The sequence below is a fragment of the Danio rerio genome, chromosome 19 (genome assembly GCF_052040795.2).
Source record: "Danio rerio strain M-AB ecotype USA chromosome 19, GRCz13ab, whole genome shotgun sequence".
Classification (NCBI taxonomy): domain Eukaryota; kingdom Metazoa; phylum Chordata; class Actinopteri; order Cypriniformes; family Danionidae; genus Danio; species Danio rerio.
The window spans coordinates 41614478-41623587 of NC_141039.2; the positions used below are offsets into that span (position 1 = coordinate 41614478).

A 9110-nucleotide genomic window follows, 5' to 3' on the forward strand; every position below is an offset into this window, starting at 1 on the left:
TAGGTGACAGAGGAGACTGCATTATTCCTCTCAAAAAAAGTAAATTCGGTCAATCTGTATTTTCAGTGAAAGCTGCTAGGGAATGGAACTCCATCCCACCAACAATTAGAAGATCATGCACTTTTCGTTCTTTTCAGTCTCATGTTAAAAATTGGTTATTGACAAATCAGCATTGTCAGCATTAGTACTGTATTCTTGACACATTTGTACTGTTGTCTTTGGCTTTTTGTCCTCTGTCATTAGTCTGTTCTTTTTTTTATTTTCTTTACTTTTTCAACTGTATTTTTTATATGAAAGTGTATTTAATGTTTAATGTTGTGCTTCTATTTTAGGTGTGACTTTTTAACATTCTGTAAGGGGTCTACGGATGAAAAATAGCCACATTTTACAGTAATGTTTATTAATGTGCATTGACCCTGTAAACAAATAAACTAAACTAAACATATTTGTAAACATAATAGTTTTAATAATTCATTTCAAATAACTATTTTTTTTCCTTTGCTACATTTACAGAATATATATATATATATATATATATATATATATATATATATATATATATATATATATATATATATATATATATATATATATATATATATATTATTTTCTTGCAATTTTTCCAAGATACTAGTATCCAGGGGTGTCGCGGTGGCATAGTGGGTAGAACAATTGCCTCACAGCAAGGTGGTTGCTGGTTTAAGCCCCGGCTGTGTCAGTGGCATTTCTGTGTAGAGTTTGCATGTTCTCCTCGTGTTGTCGTGGGTTTCCTCCGGGTGCTCGTAGTGTATGAGTGTGTGAATGAGTGTGTTTGGATCTTTAATAGTAAGCGAGTTTAAAACAATAGTAATAATAAATAATTAATATAACAACAAAAACATGAGCTATAGGTAAATTGGGTAAGCTAAATTGACCGTAGTGTATGTGTGTGAATGCAAGAGTGTATGGGTGTTTCCCAGTGTTGGGTTGCAGCTGGAAGGGCATCCGCTGAGTTAAACATATTCTGTATAAGTTAGTGATTCATTCCGCTGTGGCAACCCCTGTGTCACGACTGTCAGTGACCACCTCAGGGCTCTGTAGTTCAATGGACACTGAGTGAAACTACAGCGCCCAAAAAGACTACATTTCCATACATTCTTTCGTGCACACACCCGGTCTGTCATCTACACTGATTTCAACCACAGTTGTCTCCAATCTCCGTTGTTTACCTGGACTATATATTAAACCATTCCACCTCTGTTTGTTACTGCGTCGTTTGTCTATCTTGTCATCAGTTTCTAGTAAGTCTTGAATATCGAGTTTGTTGTTACCTTAGTCTTGTTCCTGATCCTGTTTCAGTCATAGTTTCTTGTTTTGCTGTTTATTTGTTACTTTGTTATTTTTTGAACACTGGACATCTTGTTTTTCTGTTTGCTGCACGATTGTAAATAAACCTGCACTTGGATCCACACCTTTTTGTTCCTGTTTTGATCACGCTAACGTGACACCCTGATTAACAAAGGGACTAAGCCGAAAGAAGATGAATAAATGAACTAGTATTTAGCTTAAAGTGTAATACTTATGTTTTTTTTATTTAACCAGATAAAACCCATTGAGATCAAGATCTCATTTACAAGGGTGCCTTGGCCAAGAGGTCTGCAACACTTGATTTATATAAAAAAATAATAATAATAAAATAATAATAATAATAAATAGAAAATTAATATAATATAAAAATACAGTTCAGTTTTTCAGCTTTACCACATTCATTTCAACATATTAAAAACACATACATTGAGGAAAGGACAGAGCGAAACGATGTCATTGGGTTGAGCTCAGGCATTTTTAGTTCAGACTGAAGAGTATTCCAGGATGAGGGGGTGGCATGACTAAAGGCTCGCTTCCCTATTTCAGTTTGAACCCAGGGAATATTCAACTGATAAGATTCACTTGAGCGTAGGGTATACTGGCTTTTAGACTTATGAAGGGAACATGGGTATAAAGGCACCAGTCCCAGAAGAGCCTTGTGGACCAGAGTCATCCAGTGGGTGTACCTTCTTACATTTTAGAGAAGGCCACTCAGCTTTGGCATACAATTCACAATGGTGAGTAAGTCTCTGACAGCTTGTAACAAACCTTAGAGTACTGTGATAGATGGAGTTTAAAGGCTGAAGACATTTGGTTGAAGCATTCATATATAAAACATGCCCATAGTCAATCAATAGTAAAAATGTTGCAGACACCAAATGTTTACGAGCTTTAAGAGAAAAGCAGGATGCATTGTGATAGTAAAATCCAAGCTTAACTTTCAATTCTCTAACCAAATTTGCTATGTGTTCTTTGAAAAAAAAAAGCTCCTGATCGAGTAGAAAGCCTAAATACTTATAGCTGGACACTAAATGTATTTGTTGACCTCGGGCAGTGGTAATTAATGGTTGGTTCTGCACAGGAGTGGAACGATTTGTGAAAATCATTCATTTAGATTTGTCTACATTTAAAACCAGATCCTTAAGACGAGACTGAACAATATTAAAAGCAGACTGTAAAAATTGTATGGCCTGAGAAAATGAAGGGAAGCAACAAATCAATAAATCACTGCATCATCAGCAAACAGATGATAAAAGGCATTTGGAAGTGTTACTTCCTTTTAGATGTTAATATTAAACTAGGAGTAGATGACATAACATACTTTAGTTTAATGTGTGTGACAAGCGGATGGAGAAAGAAATAAACTGAAAACCAAATAACACTGCAATTATTTATTGCCCATATATCCAATGAAAACCAGTGAAAATATATTATACAGTGAAAGAAAAATATTTACAATGATTAAATAATGAACTACCTGGGGGGAGAGGGAGTAGTTGAATGTGCTTAAATCAAAGAAATAAATATAACAAAACTCAGTAACTAAACTAAATATGAAAAGAAAAGCATGAAAAGAAACATCTTCAACGTACCAAACGTCTTAACTAAACTGCTCTAACTAAAAATAAAACATACAGAAAACAGCACATTCTCCTGAACCTAGTGAACTAATACAAAATGTCAATCTGAGTGTTGTATATGTATATCGCGCGACTTACTCCTACACCTCTCCGAGGCATCACTCAAACATGTCAGTTAACTGGACAATTTCACAAGCATTGTTAAATCGCAAACTTTAGACAAGAGCATAAAACAAGCAAAACACATTCTCTCAGACTAGCCCTCGCAAGAGAGACTGTCCTCACAGAGACCCACAGAAAGAATAAATGCGAGAAGGAAAGAGACAGAGAGAGAGATCGCCATTGCAGTTTGGGCTCGGCTTTTAAACGCTACGCCAACCAGCGATTGGTGGCGCAAACCCAGCGTCAGCGGCCAACGTCATCAGCACGAAATGCGGATCCTCCAATGCCGTTCGTACCTGTAACACATGCATGAAACGACACACCCACATACAAACGAACGCACACACTTATCCAAAATACGTTCTGTAAGCGAACGTTACAGGAAGGTAGTCGCACAAGTTATTAATGTAGATAGAAAATAATATAGGCCCTAATACTGATCCCTGCGGCACTCCTCATGGGCATCTCTAAAGATAAAGAAGTCAGGCAGGCCATATGGACACACTATGTTCTATTGGACAGATAATTAGCAAAGTTGTACAGTAGCTTGATTTGACATACGTAATTTAAAGGCTTATCTTTGTTATTAAATTAATTAAGGGGGTTGGGTTAATCAGGCAAGCTATTGGATAATAGTTGTTTGTTCTGTAGACAACAACAAAAAAATAAAAATCTTAAGGGGCAGGACTCACAAAACAGCTAGCCTCAAGAGGCTACTATGTTTTCCAGTTGGGCTACTAATAATTAATCCACCCTGCCCATCAGAATATCTTAATGCGATGAAACATATAGCCCATTTCAATGCTTTCACATTCTCTCACTTATTGAGTAATTATGTTTTTTATCATTTTCATGCATCGAGGAGACACCATACAGTGCTCAGCATAGTACACGCCCACAAATCTCTCATTATATTAATATTTTTTATAGGAAGCTATATAATACTATATTTGTGCATATACATTAGTTTAGTCTGTACTGAGGCTAAATCTGGAGCTTATCTAACAAAATAACTTACGATAATGGTTAAAAAAAAAAATAGCAGCCCAAATTTATATAAGGGAAAAATATTAAATTAAATTTTTAAAAATAGCAAATGTCAAGAGAAACAAAAAAATATATAAAATTTTGTTGAAATGTTGTAGGTTGTCATTTTTTTGTGTGTGTGCAATATTTAAATGTATTATGTTTCCATTTCTAAAGCTGTTCTGTGATTTAAATACTATTTTAATAAATGGGGTGTAGGGTGGCGCGGTGGTGCAGTGGGTAGTGCTGTCTAAACTAAACTGTCCCTAGTGTATGTGTGAATGAGGGTGTATGGATGTTTCCTAGTGATGGGTTACAGCTGAACGGCATCCGTTGTTTAAAACATAAGTTGGCGGTTCATTCCACTGTGGGGAACCCTGATTAATAAAGGGTCTAAGCTGGAAAGAAAATGAATGAATGAATGAATGAATGAATGAATGAAAATGGGGTGTACTCACATGCTGAGGAAAGTAACTATTTTTTGTTTTGTCAGTTTAGTGGCTAACTTGTACAAAATCATAAAAATGTATGATTTTAAGAAGGAGGCGTGGCACCCAGCCCCGCCCCTAGCCCCAACTGTCATTAAGCGCTAAGAAAATCATACTAAATTCTAAAAGTAAAGGAACAAAGTAATTGCCACTTTATCAGTGGTCTTGATGCTCAGGCGCCTTTTCTCCGCAGAAAAATATATAAAATATTTAATAAATACAATTATTAAAAATAAATAAAAGAAAAGAATTAAGACTTTCTTTAGAAGTAAAATAATATGGGGAATACTTTGAAAATGTCTTTCCTCTGTTAAACAAAGCTTTATTACATAAATAAATAAATAAATAAATAAATAAATAAATAAATAAATAAATAAATAAATAAATACATTTACCTTAAATGATTTGTAAAATCACTTTTGTACAAGTTTTGTTATCTTTTTGTACAATAATCAATATAAATTAGCTCAATTTCATGTATACAACAATAAGGTTATACAAATAATTACTTTGTACACTTTGCGCACTGCAGTTCTCTGATTAGTAAAAACATTCAGTTTTGCATCATGGGTAAAGTAGTTACACTGTTATCCCTAAAGTTGTATTAATTCAAAATACTTAGATTCAATAAACATAAATTCCAACTTTTTTGCTCAGTTACTCAATTTGTTTAGTTTGTTGTACGATTTGCATGACATTTTTGATTCTACTGGATTGTTTAAATTGAATGTACTTAACAGAGCTTGTTTTAGTCTCTTGTCAAAGGAGTGATGTGTAAGGGGAAATGTGATTGGCTCTTTGTCTTTGGGCTGACGTCACTGGTGAACACAGCGTGAGCGCGCATTTTCTAATGGCTGCTGATCACTGTGAGTACGATTTCATACTTTTGTCTCAAACAATCCACATTGTTTTCCATTAATAAACAAAGTATGTAACCGTTAGCAAGAAAACCACATGTAAGATTAAACTGTGTCTGACGTTAGGATGTTATTGTTCCGGTCAATCGCAACCGCCATCGCCACATTTATATACAGCTCTAAGACGTGAAAAGTGCAAAGACGTGCGTAATAGGATCATGATATCGATCATATATTATGTAAAATAGTTCATGTAAGTTTTGCCTGTGTTTGCGTGTTCATTTATGCCACGTTATAACCGATTGCGGCTGTAACTAACGTTACAGTTGCTGTACGTGAAAACATGCTTTATGAGGTCGTCACATATAAAGTTTAATATTGATGCTGTATTCGATGAGTCATCCGCATTATCTGTTGTGTAAAATGATTATTTTTGCAGTGGTGGATATGCATCGTCAGATGTTTAGCGTAACATTAACCTGAGCGGTTTTAAACGTTTTTTTTTTTGTAAGTGAAGTATTAACAGACTAGAATACATTGAGATTTGCCCCTTTCTTTGGAAATACGAATTCATGTTAGTTGGCATTTTTTGAAAGATATGCAACCTCGTGCTCATCAGTCTTAAGTGAATTTTCAGTTAATTAGAATGAAAGCTACATAAATAATTAACTGTAGCTTTATAATTCTTTTGGTTAACAATAGCTGTTTGTGGGAAATTTGGAGATAACAGATCAAAATATGTAAATGTGTTTTGTCAGCTAGTAATCTAATGTATATTTTTGTGACTGTAGATTCCAGAAAGGTCAAAGCAAGGCCAACCAGGATGAGATGAAAATGTAAGTATTGCTCATTTGCTTGTAACAAAATATGGTACTTATTAAAACATTGCAGATTTAAACATGGGAGCTATGCAAGAAGCCAGCCATTTCCATGCATATATCAGGAATGTATTTGTAATGAAATGAGTACAGTATTGATACACATGATAGCATGCTAGTTTGACAGTTGTTTAATTTTGACATTTCTCTGATGTTAATGAACTTTTTTGTGTGTTTTACTACTACAGGTGTATCAGGAATTCAACCAGATAGTTAGCAAGAATTATATTGGTCTCTTGATCATCACTGCCCACAACTGATTCAGATCTTCAGATCTTCAGGTCACAGAGAGGTCTCACTGGACAGATTTTTATCTACTACAAGATGTCAAGGTTTGTGTATGCCATTGTTTGTACATGCCATTGATATAAATTGATGCCATTGTGTGCTGAATTTTGAAATTGATATAATTACTTTAGAAATGCTCAGTAACAGAGACTAAATTATGATACATGAAAATGCACTTTCTCTCATGTTGACAAATGATATAATGTTGTTTCTCTGCAACACCTCAGGCCTCTGACCTCACTGACATGCGAGGTGTTTTCATTTGAGTGCTTCCAGTAGTTTGAAGCAGTTCTTCAAAGCATGTTTTGTAAGTATCATTAATAAAATCTTTAGTAATTTAATTATATCAAATCTTTTTATGCCGTATGCAATGACTTGTATACAAAAAAAAAAAAAACAATTTAATATTTTGTAGTATTTTTATATATCATTGAATACTAGATATGCTTGGGTATACAATTAACAATTTATGCTTGCATACAACTAAAAAACATTAAATACAATTCATATATATTAAAATCAAATGTACACCTCTAAGATATATTTATGTTATCTATGTATTGTTGTCAGGCTTCAGATGATGGAGACTCTAATCAACATGTGCTCGTTGGAATTCTTAACCGAGAAAATGACGATGTGGCTCTGCAACCCCTGTCCTTCCACCTCCACCCATCCCCTGTGGGAATCATCTTGGAGGGAAATGTTGTAATGGACAATATAGACAATATACCCCAGGCCATGTGTCTTTTTGGATCAACCTATGCACAGCACCTAGGCTACACAAAATGCATGGACAATACCCTTCTTTTTATTCAACAAGTTTGGGTAAGAAGACGCTGAAGGGTAAGATTCTGGCTTGTCATGTAAACTGGTACAAAAAAGGCATGTTCCTTCAGGCTTGCTGTCCTAACTGTGAGTTAAAAAAAACTTAAAACTATGCCTTAGTGTTTGGCAAGTGTAAATATTCGATAATGTTACAATGTAATAATGTCTTGTGGTTGTTTATTATTTGGAAATGTTTGTAAAAATTTATTGAAATATTTTAAACAAGTGTTTTAATAAGATTTATAACAATAAATATCGACAAATTGTTATACAAGGCATTTTCTAGTTTTGTCACTTGTTTCGGAGTGATATTTCTAAATGGTTTTAAATAAAGTGTAAAGTAAATTATTATTCTTTGTCCTTGCTTGTAATTAGGGGTATTTTCATTAAATCAGTTATAGTGAATAGCTAAGTTTAAAATTATTTCTGTCATAACATTCAGCTCAAGATTTTATGTTTCAAGTTTAGGTTGATTGAACTTGAAAAATTTATGGAAACTCGCTGCCCTAAAAAAGCTAATTTCGTCTTGTTGAAAAAACAATACTTTTTAGGTTTATTGTACCTAAGATTTCAGTAGTGTTGTACTAAAAACCTTTATTTCAGTCAACTAAATATTTAATCAAATGCATTTGAAAACTTAAATACAATAAACTTAAAAAGTTTTGTTTTTTCAACAAGACGAAATTAGCTTTTTTAGGGCAGCGAGTTTCCATAATTTTTTTAAGTTCAATCAACCTGTCCGGGCTTACAGTGTATAAATCACCAATTCCACTAATAAATCATTCATTTATTAATTTTCCATCTGCTTAGTCACTTATTCATCAGGGGTTGCCACAGCGGAATGAACCATCAACTATTCCAGCACATGTTGTACGCAGCGGATGCCCTTCCAGCCACAACCCAGTACCAGTACAACCCATATGCTCTCACATTCACACACACTCATACACTATGACCAATTTAGTCCATCCAATTTACCCGTAACGCATGTCTTTGGGCTGTGAGGGAAACGAGAGAAAGGAAACCCACACAAACATGGGGAGAACATGCAAACTCCACACAGAAATGCCAACTGGTCCAGCCAGGACGCAAACCAGCGACCTACTTGAGTGCTAACATAACTAATGTAAGTTGATTTATTGCTTAGATTTGTTCAACAACAACAACAACAAAAAAAAAACAATATACTGTACGTACAATTAGCAAGTTTATAGCTCACAACATGTCTGTTTTTAAAGCTTTATCAATTATTGATACAAATCTATTTCCCTGTGGAGAAAATGAATAGAGCTTTAACTTCCAGTCGTGCTCCATGTTAATTAAAATTAAAATAATTAAACTCGCCTGCTGTGCTTGTTATATTACAACAGAAAAGCACATCTTACCTCGCATCTTAAGCTGTAACCAAAATAAATAAATATTACAAATAAATCTTAGCTTTTTTGTTCAGGATTATTTACTTCATCTAAAAATATATCAGTGTAGCAAACTGAGCTACCAATGCAACGGTTCACAGATTCCCTTTTTGTTTCTTTTCTTTTTTTTTCAGCATGCTTTTAACATAATGGAATTACCACTGACAGCCATGCTGAGAGCCGAGAGAAAGAAAATAAAAAGCTGCCACTGTGCCTTCCATTTTGTTAACAGTGCTCTAAAGTA

At 34.3% G+C, this 9110-nt stretch overlaps 1 long non-coding RNA gene across 1 annotated transcript; it reads left to right on the plus strand.

Annotated features, from left to right (window-relative positions):
- Positions 1–5403: 5403 nt before the first annotated feature.
- Positions 5404–7729, plus strand: LOC148679816 (uncharacterized). The gene is made up of 5 exons (XR_015945400.1): positions 5404–5469; positions 6252–6296; positions 6527–6670; positions 6854–6933; positions 7197–7729. It is a non-coding gene; the product is annotated as an uncharacterized LOC148679816 (long non-coding RNA).
- Positions 7730–9110: the final 1381 nt, after the last annotated feature.